Source organism: Haliaeetus albicilla, chromosome 12 (assembly GCF_947461875.1).
Source record: "Haliaeetus albicilla chromosome 12, bHalAlb1.1, whole genome shotgun sequence".
In the NCBI taxonomy this organism is placed as follows: domain Eukaryota; kingdom Metazoa; phylum Chordata; class Aves; order Accipitriformes; family Accipitridae; genus Haliaeetus; species Haliaeetus albicilla.
The window spans coordinates 24,337,179-24,353,627 of NC_091494.1; the positions used below are offsets into that span (position 1 = coordinate 24,337,179).

At 43.3% G+C, this 16,449-nt stretch overlaps 1 long non-coding RNA gene across 1 annotated transcript; it reads left to right on the forward strand.

Annotated features, from left to right (window-relative positions):
* The first annotated feature begins 6,306 nt into the window (after nucleotides 1–6,306).
* Nucleotides 6,307–11,559, forward strand: LOC138688308 (uncharacterized). Its single transcript, XR_011327339.1, has 3 exons — nucleotides 6,307–6,408; nucleotides 6,899–7,088; nucleotides 8,541–11,559. It is a non-coding gene; the product is annotated as an uncharacterized lncRNA (long non-coding RNA).
* Nucleotides 11,560–16,449: the final 4,890 nt, after the last annotated feature.

Genomic DNA, 16,449 nt, shown 5'->3' on the forward strand with positions numbered 1-16,449 from the left:
GTGATACACCAAATGTCATCACATTTTCAAATTGAGAGCATCTTGCTCAGAAAATCTCTTTCATTTTGGGTTCCTAATGCCATAAAACAGCTCTCCTGCAGCAAACATATCCCAGCTCCTGGCCAATGAGCACAGGACAGAATGGAATAGCAGAGAATAGTTTTTTTCCCCCATTAGTGGTATTTTGCTCGTTCCCACAGTAATTGGAATTCAGATAATGTTAACGTTCCCATTCTTATGTTAAAATTAATAGTAGACTGCTGGTATTTCAGCTAGACATTAATTGTATAATATTCATACGACAAATGCTATTAGTTTTAGAAATCTTCCAGATAAACTTATATAAATTTGTCACCACAAACCCATGAAAAACTTTCATGCATATTGATTAAGGCTTTTCTATAGTAATGCCAGAATCCTGAATAGTCCAATGGTAGCTGCCTGCTTCTAAATAAAGGAGAACATCCAGCTGTATCGCTCCATTCTTTCCGTCTTTTTTTTTTCTTTTTAATTTTAAGCCTGCCATTTCTCACCAGTATGTAACACTGAAGAAATTACCTTCATACCAGGAGTTACTTCCACAGAACATGTTGTATTACAGGTTAATATTTTACAGCTATTATCTGAATACTGTTTGAATTTGAGTGATTAGAAAAGGAGAATACATACAGATCTTCTGTAAAGATTTGGCGAGTAGCTGGTATACACTTTCCAACAGGTCTGTAGTGGGAGCTTTCGAGGCCTTTTCAGCCACAGACAACTCCACGAGCCCAGTTCACCCCTGATGAAACCCTAGTGGCACCAGCGTAACAGCAGTTTTCCAGGGGCCAGACCCTGAGCTGAGCTACGGGGCCTCATGTGGGAAATAAAACAAAGTAATTGCAGACATGCATCAGAGGGAAAGGTGCAGCTTTACGTTACATACCAGCCCTGTCCCACCAGTCACATCCTAGCCCATCCTTGTCAGGCCATGTCTCCTCCGGACCCTCAGCTGCCATTCACATTCACTATCAACCAAGAATTATCACCTTAGATGTCCTCTGTACTTCTCATATTTTGGTCCTAGAGAGAAATACAAACTGCTGCTTTCCTTTACCATATACACACAAGTATACTCTCATTTCCCCCCTGCTCATCCCTCTAGCTGGGTTTTCTCCACATCATCCACACCTGCATGTTATCTTCACAAACCGTCTCCTGTGTTGCAAGTAAAAGGAGACCCCCAGCTGGCATAAACTACCAGAGATCCATTGAAGTCACCTGTCTGATGATCTTCCTGGTTATTCTATTGTAAAAACTTAATAGCATGTTTTATCGTTACGCTATTTGCATTAGAGTTACAAGCCAGATGTTAGGATCATTATTCTGTTGCTCCTTTGAGACTGTATTGGGTATTCTTTTCTTCCAGTCCTCCACTATCTCCTCAGCTCATCCATGATTTACCCAAACAAGTGTTTGAAGGGTCAATTTATTTTCAAGACAAGAATGCAGTTTTAATTCAACCCTCTTCTCCTGTAAAAGGATGCACCAGCCTGACTACAAAGTGCAAACTGGTTCAGTGGAAAACACACTTAAGAAAGCTTTTTAAAAAAAAAAAGCTGAAAGGTGAACCTATTTATCTTAGTAACTGAACTGTTGGATACTAAGGCAAATACACACTTAGCAGTGCACAAAATCCCAGAAACTCATAGACCTCAACTCTGTACTCATGACTGTTAGAAAATGATTTTCACAAATGCTCTGCAGTGCTTTGTGTAACCTGAGTTTTCCCATTTCCCTTCATTATGTTCCTTTGTGCAATCCAAATTTGTAAATCATTCCAGGAAACTTTTTATTAACTCACAAAAGCCCTCCAAGACAATATCCTGTAATTTCCACTGGTCTGAGTCAGACCTAGTCATATCAGCTGAGAAATATCCATGACCTTTTTGTGCCATTTTTCTTCTGGTGATCACAGAAAACCAAAGTAACTTCTGGATAAAGTTCTGATTCATGATTTTGAAGGGGAAGGTTTTGCCCATGCTTGCAGCCCAGCTGAATTCACACTGAATAATTTCATTATGCCTCTGTAAATTCTCCTTACAGCTTAAAAGGCACTGAGTATTTTTCTTTCATTGATTACAGCTGGGTAGTCTAACGCAGCTGCATTTCAATGGAAGTGAAGTGATTCCTTTATATTGTAGCTATTTTGCCAAGAGCATATGGTGTGAGGTGGATAAAAAGGACAATATTGCAGACAGCCACAGCAGAACTTCATCAATTGTGCTCTGAACCTCCCATAGAACAATTTGTATGTCTTCCCATCACTAGGGGAAACATTAATGAGGGTGGCTGCGTTTTCCCATCCTCTGCTTATGTTGTATTACAACAAAGTAAGCCAAGCTACCCCACGGGGGAGCTGCTGTTGATATCAGAAGGGACTGGTGGCACAGGGATTTGGGGACTTCTATCCCACCAGCAGCACTTCTGTGCCACCAGAGCCACAGGCTAGCAGATGAATTTTTGCTTTGAATGTGTCCTGAGCAATGAACTACAGGCTTCAGGGCAGCCCTCCGCACAGGGGGCTCGTGTTTTATTTCTGGCAACCGCTGCTGCTGCAGAGCGTTCACTAGCGCATCCAAAACCTTCTCCTGCTTCCCAAGAAAGACAGAAACTCATCCTCTTTTGTTTTCATCAATTTTCACAGTGTACTTCTGTTGAGCTGACTGACATTTGAATAAGCCCCAGGAGAATTATACCTAGGACGTTTCTACTAAATATTGCCATCATAGTAGGAGGGTGCAAACGCAAAGGAGGCTTTTGGAAGAGACTTGTAAACAGTTGCCTTGGTACTACCTAATTAGAGTGTTACATTGTCTGGTGGGATCCACTCCCAGGAATGTGCATAGCCTGCATTAACTTTTCCAGAGCCAGGGTGGTAGGCTGTGAGCAGTCAAGATCAGGAAATCATTTATAAAAGGAGTTGGGTCACTTTTGAATCTCTTTTCCTAGGGTCTTCTTTACTGGTGAGCAGAAAAGAAGTTGTTTCACCTGATACTACAGCAGCTGTGCCTGCATAATTGAGGGGTCCAGGTTCTTTAATAAGAAAAATTGTGATTTATCCTCTGTCTCTGGGTTTGCTCACGTGGAAAGCAGTGTGGTCTAAGGAACCATCTCCAGAGGAGGATTTCAAAGTCCTGGGTTTTACTGCTAAGCTTGCTTTTTACCTGTTTGGCAACCTTGGCCAAGACACTTCTGCCCTTGCTCACACTCTCTAAATTTTGTTTTCCTGGTCCTGGGGCTCCACAGGTGTACTTATCTGTGCAGGAGCCAAGGCACACCAAGGTGCTGCTGCAGCTCAAGGTAATACAAGCAAATAGTAACATGTCTAAGGACATTTCAGGACCATATCATCTGGGTACCCTCTGAAGCATCCTTCTCTCAACACTGCCATGAATTCTTCCACAAACCATACTTATGGTCGAAATAAGCTTGTGCTTTTCAGCTATTTTTTATGTTCTTTTATTCACCTAATCTATCACACTCGCTTATGTCAGCACCTGTTATTCCTCCAGATTTTCCTACATATGGCTACGGAAGAGCCATCAGGTGAGTATGTTCTGAGCTGCTTCCTTCTTCAGGACTAGTCAATGGCCTGGTACTTGACCACAGAAATCACGTGCCCACCAGCTATACTATCACAGGGAACGTGGTAGTGCTTCTTCCCTGAATACTCTAAGGGAAAAAGGATCCTGCTTTTCTCCTCAGCCAGAATTCCCAGGAACTTTCTGGAAGTCTTTCCTCGGTGAAGGACTGCTGAGAACGCAAATGCTGGTACTTGAGGCTGGATAGAAGATGTGCATGTAGGAGATATCCTGGAAAAGGAAAGGAAGTGTTCTCATCCCTTAACAGAGAATCAACAACACTAGGTGATCTTTTCTGTGCGAAGGATCAGACCCAACTTAGGATGTATGAGAGATCTCATTAACACAGACTAGCCATTTATTGCACACACTAATTACTTACTTAATGGTATTGCTATTTGATTATTTAATGGCTGTAGCATCCCTTTTGATCATTCTTTTGTATATGCTTAAATGTAACAATTTCCAATTAATTAAATGGCTTTGGATTTCATATTACTATTTTAAATAAAAAGAAGAGAGGTTAAAGATAGCTATTTGAATAAAGTCTGGGATTCCTCAGATTTTTTAAAGTCTGTTTGCTCAGTTACAGAGGAGAAGTATTTCCCGGTTCTGAATTCTGAATTCTGAATTCAGATACAGCAGGAAAAGTGCTGCGAACCAGCTCAGCCCAGAAAACCGAGAGCAATGTTTCTATGGGGCTCCTGATGATAACCATCTTTGTGAAAAATTCTAGATTATGTAGTTTCAGCAACTTTCCCTACTGTGATTTTTTTCCTTTGTAGTGCCAGCTGAATTGTTGCTCAACGTATTTAAAGTGATTTAAAAATTTTAAAACTATCCAAAAAAATCAAAATGCAAACTTGACACCATGGATCTGTGAGTTCATCTAGCATGGTGGCCATTGGAAATTTTATCAATTCCACAATAAATTCTTCTTTTATTAATGAGTAGCTGATTGGATTTGGTTTCTGTGAGTTGACATGTGTGAGTACACCTGCCAGTTTTTGTGGCTTTAACCATCATATTTTAAATGGTTTTTCCTCTTGCTCTCTTTACATCATTGTGAAAAAAAAACCACATGAAGAACAAAAGGAAACTACCTAAGTGACCGCACAGTGGAAACACTGAAACCAAATACCCTGTCCGCAAAGTGATATCGAATGAACCAAGTAAACAACTTGGAAAGAAAGAGATAAAACCATTCTTCTTATCTCTTTCAATTTTAGTAATCTTAGACATTATTTTTGACCACAGCAAAAATCAGACTGAAAGGCAATTTTAAGAAGCTTTTAAAAAAATGTGACAAGACTCCTGCGGTGGAGCTGGTCTCAATTTACCCCAGCAAGAGCCGAGTCGAGCTCGGCCAGGTCAGGCTGCGTCCCTCAACCCTTGGAGCCTGAGATGGCAAAATTCAGGTTGTTTGCTTGCTCGGTCTGAAACCATTTCTTTATATTGGTGTTGAGTGAGTCACTAGCCAGGAACTGCATATCATGCAGACCATATGCAGAGAGCTGCAAAGATCTGACTCAGAGATGTAAATCTGTGTCGTGGTGGGGTTTAGTGACACTTTATTCTTTCCGCCTTTTTTGCTGTTGTGGGGGCGGCAAAAAAAATCCCTCTTGTCATTTTAGGGATGTTTACATTGGGAGAAATCAATTTCTTCTTTGCGGCTGTGATCAGAGGTGCATGGAAAACGGAGCTCGGATGCTCCCCGGGTCAATCTCTTACAGAAAAATCCCCGGAGGTCTCCAGCGCTGCGCCGAGCTGCAGCGAGATGATACGTGAATCCGATCGCTCGCATTCCTCTCGCCAGGACCACCCACATCCGATGGGAGCCGTGGAGGCATGGAAATCATTTTGCTTGCGTGTGTGTGCGTGCGTGTGTGTGCCTGAGGATGTAACCTCAGAGCTACGAGAGCTGGGCTCAGTTTTGGGGCACTAAAAGCTAAGGCCAAGCCACTGACCTGCGGCTGGTCCTTGGCCATTCGGGGATGGCTGGGGGTCTGCCGAGAGGCACCCAGTGCTGCCCAGCTCCCATGGGGTGCCAGGGGGCTGGTGGTGGGAACACCTGGGTACTTTCCCCACCTCCTTGCCCTAGGGCTGCCCTTGATGCCCAGCACCCATGGGTCTCCCTCCAGGTCCTGATCCCACCCAGGCAAGAGACTCCACTCCGGTTTTTAGGGCGCTGCATATTTTGCTCATGACATATGGACTGTCTGGGGGTTCACGCCAAGAGGCGGGGTGGACTTTGCTTCGGGAAACCTGGATCCTCATTGAAAAACCCTCATTCATTCAGAGCAAAGAGAGGAAAAAAAACCCCAGCTGCAATGCCTGCAGGCAGGCTCTGCTCCGCTATAAATAGACGCTGTTTATTTTACACCAATTTACTGCACCGCACCACCGAATCGCGAAGCAGATTTCTCCGGGTGCAGGCTATCTCCGCCTCGGCTACCTGTGCTGATGCCAGTGGGCTTTGCCTTGGTTCCTTTGTTTTGCTTTGATATGTGGAATTATTGTCTGATAAAATCTTCCAAGCTGGGGTGCTGAGGGAGGAGGAAATGAAAGGTGTAGGGTGTTAATGGGGATCACTCAGAAAGAGTGACTTCTTCGCATGATTTGGAGTTGTAAAGTCTTGAGACAAGACAACAGGTGGGCATCCTGTTGCCAAAGTCTTCCTTAGCATGAGAGGAGAACTTTGTTCAGTGCCTTTCCAGTACAAATTTGCCCTTGTGATCACATAGAGAAGCTGCCGCAGGCTTCAGCTGGACAGAAGAAACCTAAAGTAAAGAATTATTTGGCCTTTTAAATGTAAAGTTAAAATCAGACCTAAGAAGCAAAGAAATTCTAAAAGAAAACAGCATTTCTAATGCCTTTTGTCTCATTTCTGAGGGCTGGCAGGGCTGCCTGAGGCCCCTTTACATTGCTTAAGGTTGGGTCCTTGGTATTGCAACTACTACAAAAACCTGTGCAAGAGCTGCTTGAGGCTGGACCATTGCATCATGCCCGTAAACTGCAGATGGATTTTGCATAACCCTCCAGTTTTAATTCTGTTGTTACAGCATGCTCTGGGTGTCTGCAATGGCTCCGCCGAGGAGTGCATGTTCAGAAGCTTTCCAGAGGCTGGAGCAGACAGAAGATCCTAATCTCGGTGGTGCTGTTCCTGCTGGAACAGAAGCGGTTGTGCTCTGGGGCTGTGCAGAAACTCGCTTGGGGCCTGCTGTTAGCTCAGAGAATTTCAGGACTGTCCTAATTGTTTTTCTGCTTCTCCCTAGCCCTTAAAAGCTGAGCAGACCCTAACAAAGTGAATGCAGGCTGCACATCGGTCTTCTCTGCCGGGGAAGCCTATTAGTGGGGAATACACTCAAGTGGTCACATCTTTCCAGAAATCAGGACAAGGAGGTATTAGTGCAAGGCTGAAAATCAGATGGTGGCTGCCGTGTCTGGAGGGATGCACAAGAGCAGGTACAGCAGCCATGACATGCACAGGGCAAGAGGAGCTTGCAATGCCTGTGCACCTCCTTCTTCCCATCTCCTGCTGCCTGTCCTGCTAGGGAAACTTGGATTTCGTTTTGCCACTCTTGAGACAAGCGGATGGAGACTGGGGGTGCTTTCTGGCAGACAGGGGACAGGATGGGTTGGGTAAGGCAGAAAAGATATGCAATGGCAGAAAGAAAGAGGATGGGGGGAAGAGCAGGAGCTACAGGTCTAGGCACAGTCATGCCTTCGGTAGGAATTTTGCAAGTCCCTGTCTGCATAGTGTTGTTGTTGATTTTGCCATCTTTGATCCAGGTAAACAGGACTTGTGTGCACAATGAAAACAAACAAGCCAGGCTGGAAAATATCATGAGTCAGTAAGGCTCTTTAGGTGCCTCCACCTTTCTTAACCCCGAGTCAGCAAATGCTTAAGTGCTTGGCAAATCAAGGGAAGAGCCCGGGACTCAAAGCCTGAGGCAGTCCAGCCTCCATGCTGGGCTCCAGCCGCCTTCTCCTGGTTAATTAAAAGACCATCAATGAAATGTTTAAATACTGGGCAATCAGCGTTGTGTTATGAATAATTGTACTGACACTACTGGAAAGCAGGTTCCCTCTGCACCTGAGCCTTACGCTGACTAGTGAAGGATCCTCCCAAATTAAATTTGTGGATCAGCAATACACTATTTTTCACTTGCTGCAGAGTAGCAGCTCACTCCCTGTACTCCTTCTCACCTCTAATACATACCATCAGCCAGAACTTACACTTGGTTACAGTGCAGATGTTTTCTTTCATCTGGAGCCGTCTCTTGGGATGATGCAAAGTTTGGTTGTTTCTTAAAGTTTTCTGCATTAGGCTGATGAAAACAAAATAATTGGAAATCTAAAACCCATTCTCTCTTTTTCTGTTTTATTTTGGCTGGATCACTTCCTGCATTATTTTTATGATGAAGCACTTGCGCTTTTTGACATCAAGACAAATGCTGGCAACTTTCTGTGAGCCCGGGAAGTGCAGTGCACATTAAAAGCTGCTCTGGCTGTGAGTGTGAGTTCTGGTGTGAGTGGAAGTTAGTTGGGGTGGAAAGAGTTTTTCCTGAGCACCAACTCTATGCCTTCTAACATGCTTTCTCAACTCTGCCTCTCAATACATCACTCAACTCTGTAGCCTGGGATGCTCAGAAAATTATATGTGTATTATTAACACAGCACAGACCAGTTGCACACCATGTGGGTGCTTTAAATTTAGTCCTTGCAATCTTTATTCCCTTCTCAAAATGTGCTTACCCTCCCCTTGGTTAAGCCAGAAGGGCCTGGCATCTCTGAGCAGCATTTAATTGCTTGTAAACCTCTTTTTTTACTTTTTAAATTTTTTTTTTAGCTCTGAGGACAGTAAAAGCCAAACACACACTTCTCATCATTAACCCTATTCTGGTTTAGCTGTAGGTGAAAACTGTGACACTCTTCCCCACTCACTGGAGAGGCAACGGTGACTTCTTGATCCTGTGGAACCCGCGTGCACCGTAGGCGATGGTCCAGGGGATCCAGGACGGAAACCCCCGACACATCCCCGACACAGAACAGTTCCTCCCTTGGGACTGCCCAGAGCGTGTGGGACACGTCTTTGCCTGGCATCATCCTTCCCCATGGGGATCCCATGTCCCAGCTTTTCAAAAAGCAAAGCCAAACACCACTGGGAGTAGTTTGTCCTTTCCAGCATGGTCTTCATGACTCCTTCTGACCTCCTAATTCGCACCCATTTTCTCTCCCCCCTCATAAGCTTGGCTATTTTGACCTTACAGGCAATGGATGAGCAACATGCCCCACTCATGGCTTATCAGCCCTATTCCTAAACAAGCTTTTTTTAATGCCCCAATACCTCAATGATGGCCTCTCTAGAAAGAGCGCAAAACCTGCACCTCCCACGTGGCAATATGGGACTATTGCGATGAAGATTCAAGAAGCCAGGAGGAAAAAGACATTGGAGACTATCCCAAGAAACCAAGGGTGGGTGTCACCTCAACAGACTGCTCCCCTCCCCATGATGCCCCACAGGCACTTCAATTATTTCACTCATAGGGAGGTGCTGGTATCTAAATGGCTTAATGGCAATTTTTTTTTATTATTATTACTTTGAAATAATCATGACTATTGGATATTTGGGAACCTGCGAAGAGAATTCAGCCCCCGCATATGCACTGAACGATTTCTCATTCCTGGGTGGTTTTGAATAGACAATAAAAAAGCCCAAGATTCTAGATAACATTTTATTGCAGAACATAAATTAATCTCTGTTTAGCTAAGTAGAGAATATACCACTCAAAAATTAAATGCTGGACTCCTAAAAAGTAATAAAATTATTAAATAACATAACTAATAATAAGCATGCCCCACAGAATTATCTCTGTTTTCATCATATGTAGCTCTTAGATGCACTTGTGATTATTCATCTATTTTATTCTCTTGTTTGAAAAAAAATACCCAGAATTTTATTTAGTTATTTCCATATTAAAAAAACTTTGCCCACATATGAAATTAATTTTTTTATTGCATTACTGAAATTAAGTAACACTTATTTCTACCCCAAAAGTATCATATGTAAAAGTATGAAAACTCTGATGCAAAGAGAACGGTAGAACAGGTTTTCTATTTGCAATATTTGATTTATTCTGCAGAGCAGTTTTACCATTTTCAGTAGAAATTGTTGGCTGTCCATTTCGTGAAGGACCATTAATTGTAACCAGTTGCTCAGCAACTATTTTAATGTTTTCTTTTTAAAACTAAATTATTTTTGAGCACAGATTTAATGTGAAATTTATCTAGACCTCCGTCGATTGTTATAGTTAAACCACTTTACAAATGACACACCAGTCAGCTGTCCAGAGAACTGTACAGATAATTCTTTTTTATTCCAGACTAACAAAATATTTTGGTGTTTTCTCTGTTTACTTGAGAAAAAGAATGGATTTTTTTCCAATTCAGGATTTTTAAGAGAATAGCCAGGAAGTGGAATTAATCATATTACATTTGCTAATAGACTTCTGCAGAGGCTTTGTGAAAAACGGTCCCGTACCTGGCCTGTTCACAAAGTACATTTTCCATTGAGTGTAACAGGAATTTATCTGAAAATGGGCATCAGGCTTTGCTGATAGATCTGTTTTGAGACAGATCTGATTCCACCTCAGTACTACAAGAGTAAATCAGGTGTAACTCTGCTGCACCCAGTAGAGTTGTATTTGTGTAAAATCTCTGACAGGAAAGCTAGAGGATGAGTGCCCTAGAAACGTAGGTACGTTCTTAACAGGAATCCAACTTGTAAAGCTTATTTTCTCTGATAATCTTTAACTCCCTTCAACTTGTACCCCTTTATTTTTAAAGCCTGGAGCTTCCCGCTGTGTTCAGCCTCCAAATTTCCGACCAGCATCCACTCCTGATGCGTTTTCACCCTCCGCAGTGGTGTTAGGGACGCTACTAATATTTACCCTGATGCTGCGTGTGCTGTTGGAGGTGGGAGGGTGGAGGCTGTGGAGTTAACACAGTTTAAACCTCCATTTTGGGAACTTGTTCAGATTTCAGTATGTGTAAAATACTTTCCTGGGGTTGGACTTCTCATTCCTATTCTACACTCCAGTTTTCATTTACAAGAAAAGATGTCCCAGTTACTTGCTTTTAAAGATATCCAATACCAGTCAATTCAGTGACAGCGAACAGGTTTTAAAAGGAACAAATTCTGGCCCTCTGTATCCATCACATGGGTAACCAGTAACCAGGGCCACAAGAAAAAAATCTGAGTAATTTTGAACACGTGTTATAAGGAGTAACCAAAATACCAGTCGTTAAAGAGCAGTCGTGGCTCTTGTGGCGGCAGGGGTCTGCCCTACCCCCAGAGAAGTCGATCCTATGGCAAAGAGTATGCCTGTTCTACTTCAAAAAACAAAGGAAGACATGGCAGACTTAGTCTGTATAGTTTTATTAGCATAGCTTTTTTTTAATTGCATAAATTGTGTTGTACATGTAAGTGAGGAGTCTTAAAAACTTCCCTTCTTATAATTGTGTTCAGTCTTTACATGGCATTAACAGCCACCATTAGGATTATTAGAATAATGTCTGGAAAACCCAGCTATGAAATGTGATGCCAGTGTCCCAGAAGCTGCAGAGACTCAGAGCCAAAAAGATAATCCTTGAATTCCCCAACCTAAATAAAACACAGTGGTTTTCAGGAACTGTTTGCGGCATTGGTAAGATTTGCTTAAACTATTATGCTGATTTTAAATTTTTAATAGCAAAACTACTGGCTTAAATGAAGTTAAAAGAAAATTATACCTTTCTGTAGAATCAGTCAAAATTTTCCCATCATAGTTTTATTATCTGTATTTTATATATATTATATATATTCTAATTACTATATTATAGTTATTATCTATTATTTAGGCTTGCATCAAAATTGGAAATATGAATACTAACATTCTGCATTACAGACATTTTTAATAATCTGAAAAAACACAAATAAAAGTGTAAAACTAATGGGTTTTACGTCACCCTTTTTTTGCAAGTTAATTAGTAACTTTTCAATCTGATATGCATTTTTCCCATTGGCTCCTGTGTTTCCTGATTGCAGCCATGACCAGGGTCAGAAACAATAAAATTCAATGAGAAAGGACAATTCCCAGAGCTTTCTGAGCCAATATTATCTGCCTCAGAGGTTGGGATCATTCAAATAAAGATCAGCATGATATCAGAACTTTAGGTTCTTTATCCAAACAGCTGAGTCTTTTCCAGCTGGCCCATCAGAGCTCAATAATCATATAGAGTTATATCAGTGATGCTCATTCATATTTCACAGGCTATAATAAACACAGCAAAAATTAGATGAGGTTCCATTTGAGGTTAAATGTTTCCATGAGATAATAATTTCTGTTTATAACAAGAAAAAAAAAAAAAAAAGACCACTGGTCTATTTTTAAAACCTAATTTAGACGTGGTATCCAAAATATCAGTTCACAACAGACCATGAATGAGACAGGATTATGCTCTCTTCTTCATAGTTTTAAATGTAAATGAGAGCATTGGGAACCCTGCCATGCAGAGGCTGAGCAAGAGGGAACCCCAAGCCTTTGTCTTGCCCACATTGCAGGTGGTTTTCGGTGTATCATGCCCAATGATTCTCACGATAACAGAATTTCCTGCCTTGTCCAGGGCAGGGCCTTTACATCCTTGTGCCACACTCTGGTTTGTTCGTAAAACTTGAAATCTTCCCAAGGAAAAGGCACCGCATCCCTTTCCGCTCCCTCACAGCCACTTAGGGGTTTTGTGGTCCAGCCCTGGGGACCTCCTGCCAGCACCACAGGGAGGGTGGGATGTCGCCGTCTGGGACGTCGCCTGGGACGTCGCTGTCGCACACAAGCATGGAAAGAAAAACAGGGGGGGGCCGATAACACAAAGCTCACATTGGGAGGGATGCAGCCTCCGCTGCAGGGAGCTCACCCGGGGCTGTGGGCACATGGGAACGGGCAACATCTGCTGAGGAGTGAAGCCTCAAAATCCAGGACTGTCTAGTTCAACAGTAAATTTTGCTATTTGTCAGTGGGAACCTTCAAACAAACACTTAGAAACATACCTCCGTTGATTACACCAAAACATGTGGCTATTTGGAGCTGTAGGGAAGCAGGAACCTAACAGTGAGAGCAATGCTGCTGTCTAGCTAAAGAAAAGCAGGACCAAAGAATTATCATTAATTGTACCTTATCAGTGCGTTCAAGGCTCAGCTGAAGTTTGAGCTGCACTCCGCTGGGTGCTGAGCAAATGCACCAGCAAAACAGGATCCCTTGCTGTGAAGAGCTTCCCAGTGAGATCAAAGGGTGAGAGGTAAATGCATTAGTCTTGTTTTGCAGTTTGGAAACAGCAGCAGCAGAGCATTTGCAGGTGATTTTCCCCAAGGTCCTACTAAAAGTCCAAGATAAAGGTTGAGCAGACCTCTGAGGCTGTGTTCGGCACCATAATCACCTGGCTCTTCTCCCTACGTTGAGCTTGTGGCTGCATTTCCTGCACTCTCCTTGACTTCAGTAGATTTTTAGGGCACACAGAGAGTAAAACTTCCATAATTACAGGCACTGATGTGTTAAAGAACGCTCCAAATGCTTTTCTCTGGTTTTGCATTGGAGCAAGAAGGCATAGTTTCTTTCTCCCTGAATCATGTGGTTATTTGGAGTTTAGGTATCTCTGCCTACGGAGCTGTACGTTCTGTTTTTATACCATGTTGTTTGTGAGCCATAGGCTCCAGTCTCTTTTCAATGAGAAAACAATAAAATTACTTGCTTTTATTTCTTTTCAGACACAGAACATTATACTAGCTAAAAAGTGCCTTTTGGAAACAGCCTTGCTTGTGGAAGAGGGCTATTAACATGTTGCCCTGGCCTCCAGCAACTATAATTCATTGTGCCATTAAGATGGTGTCACAGGCTGATAGCAAAATAAATAGCTATAAGGAAATGTTCAGTAAATTATTCTGCAACTTGTGTTTATTAAAAGTGTGTCCTTTAGCCTGCCTGCCTTAGAAAATTTAGGCAAGGCAACACGGGCTGATCCTATTCTCCCTGGGGTGGACAGAAAGACATCCCAGGACACCCAGCAGGTCCCACCATGAGGAAGGAGATCTACTGCTGTCAACCCACCCGCAGGATGGAGCCCGGGCCATGGCACAGGTTCCCTCACTGCTCTGCAGGCAGCTCAGGCACAAGGCTTAAATTCACACTCTACAGGAAAAACCTACATTAGTGCAGGTGGAAACCACCTTTCCAACACGGGAGTGAAGAAATCTCAGATAACTCCAGCAACCTGACCCTGCAAAAAACTCCAGTGAGGGGTCCTGGAGGGGAAGCTGGGGAGGAGGCACCGTCCCTCAAACTGTTGCTCTCAGGCACGTGTGTTTTTGCCGATTACTTTTCGGAAAACTGCAGAGCTGTTTATCGAGTGTTCACATGAAAATCTCCAATTCCAGAAGTTTTGTTGTTGTAGAGTCAGACAACCTAAGAAACATGAAGCCGAGGTTTCAAATTCAGACAGCCAGTAAGTGCTTTTCGAGAGTTTGCAGTCTGGAAGCCCTGTCTGTAGAGACAAACGACGAAGCTCCTTTCCACTGAGGAGGATCAGATGCAACGGGCTCGTGCTTAGCTAAGGGCACGTGGTGTATGAGCTAAGGGAGTAGGTAACTCAGGATTTTTCAGCCTGTATGTAGCACTACCAGGAAAACGAATAAAATTAATATCCCCTGCGGTGTGTTTTCATTCCTCCTTCCAGTGAGATGCAGCTAAAAGAGACCATCTTATGTCAAAACCTGAAAAAAATCAAGAATCACAGGAGTTAAGGCTTCCTTCCAGAAAAATAAAGCCTGTTTGGCAGAGGGAAGGTTTCCAGGCAGGACATAGCTGCCCATCCAAACAGGCAGTGAGCTGAGGGAGGCAGGGAGGGATTCTGGACACCTAAACAGCGTTTAAATCTCATTAGACGTGGCTTTGTTTCAAAGCAGACAGGTAACTGAGAAAGTTACACACAGCCCACTTCGAGACTGGAGATACCCCACATGTTTTGCACAGTACCCTCATGCTAACTGTGCTTGCTGAGGGCTAGCTCAGCCCCCCAAAATCCCTCCCCTCCAAAAAAAACCCCATACACAAGCCCTTTCCCACAGCCAGCCCATCTCACCTCCCCAGCACCCGTGCTGGGGGCCGGATCCTGGGCTCCAGGGTGGGTTCCCACCAGGCCTGGCAGAATGGAAATCTCCCAGGGGCAGGTTTTACACTTCCAGGTGGAAAGGCTCGATGAGGTGGAAAACGGAAAAATCCTCAGCAATTTCCTCAGTTTAATGACTTTTAAATTGGATGGCATTGATTGTTTTAGTGATGAAGTGTGTTTGGAATATGGAGACAACACAAAAGCATGAATGAAGATTAACTCTTTTTTCCAACCCTAGAAAATGTTAAAAAGAGTTACCAGAGTATTTGAAAATATTTTTAATAGTTTGGAACAACTAAATTTAGCTAAGCTGCAGATAGGCCTCTCTTTATTACAGCTAGAGTTACTATGGCAACATGCTACAATTATTTATCGCCATGACGATCCACTGTAGATTTTTTAAATGCATTATCTATTTTTGTTTGCATTGTCATTCCTGCCAGGGGAGGGAAGACACCAATTTGGTGCGCTGTGAAATGGTCAACATTTCATCCAGGCGATCGCAGGGTGGAGGCTGGGGCAGATTTTAAAATGAGCAGCAGTAAAAACCAAGGAACAACCACTCTCAGGATTATTTTTTCTTTTTGCTTTTTTAATCTAAAATAGGTTACTGTTTCTAGCTGACAAGCGAATAGGAGCTTGTTCTTTGCCAGTCTTTCTCCTGACTGCTCTTTGATAATCTGAGATACCAGAAACAAATGTGAATGAATGAAGTTCTGCAACACCCATGAACTGTTATTATCTCTGCCATGGAGAAAGGGAAATGCGAACAAGCTATATTAGGCAACTTCTCTAAGGTCACATCACCAGGCAGCAATAAGGACACAATTAGGACCTGCTACCTTAGCCACATTTTCTGGTGTGGCAGCAACATCGCTATTACAGTGCCGCTGTCGCAAGTGCTTTGCATCTATATTGTCTGTACCAGGTCAGGGGAAATCGGAAAAGCCTGTCCATCCCTAGTTTGCAGCAGAAAGAGAAGGATATCTACTACGTGCTGCAGCTTTAGCTGCTTAGCTGTGATAGTACATGTGCTCCACCAGCTCACTGATGCTTGTGGGACTTTTTTTGGGTGCAGAGTGGGTTTCCACTGACCTTGCTCAGCCCATGTCAGCGTTTGGTAGGGAAGTAGGTGGTAGCCAGCTGCTCCAACCTGGACATGTCTTGCCCTGGCAGAGGCGCAGCAGACGTCCCTCCATCCATCCCAGGGCACGGTGCGTGAGCAGCACTGTCTCGTGCAGGAAACACACCGCCCACCTCCCTGTACCCCTCTGTGGGAAGATGCTTGAGTGGAGCAGACATGCTTGAGGAAAGGATGGTGGATATTGTTCTGACACATCCAAATAATCCTTTGCTGGTCTTGTCCAGAGTGATGGTTAAGTAATCCTGAGGAGGACTTGGAAAGAGCTCCCTTTGTGGCTCTCTGACTAATAAAAAGCCCTTTATATAATCCTGCAATCAACTGCATGGGGCTGCTGGGACGGGTAATTGGGCTACAAACGGGCTCCATTTACGGGAGGTTATGTAATTTACCGTTCTGTCATCGTCCGCTCCCAAAACTGTGATTCTTTCTCCAAGGCTTACATTCCCAGAGATGCAAATAGTGATCAAGACTTGGCTCTTC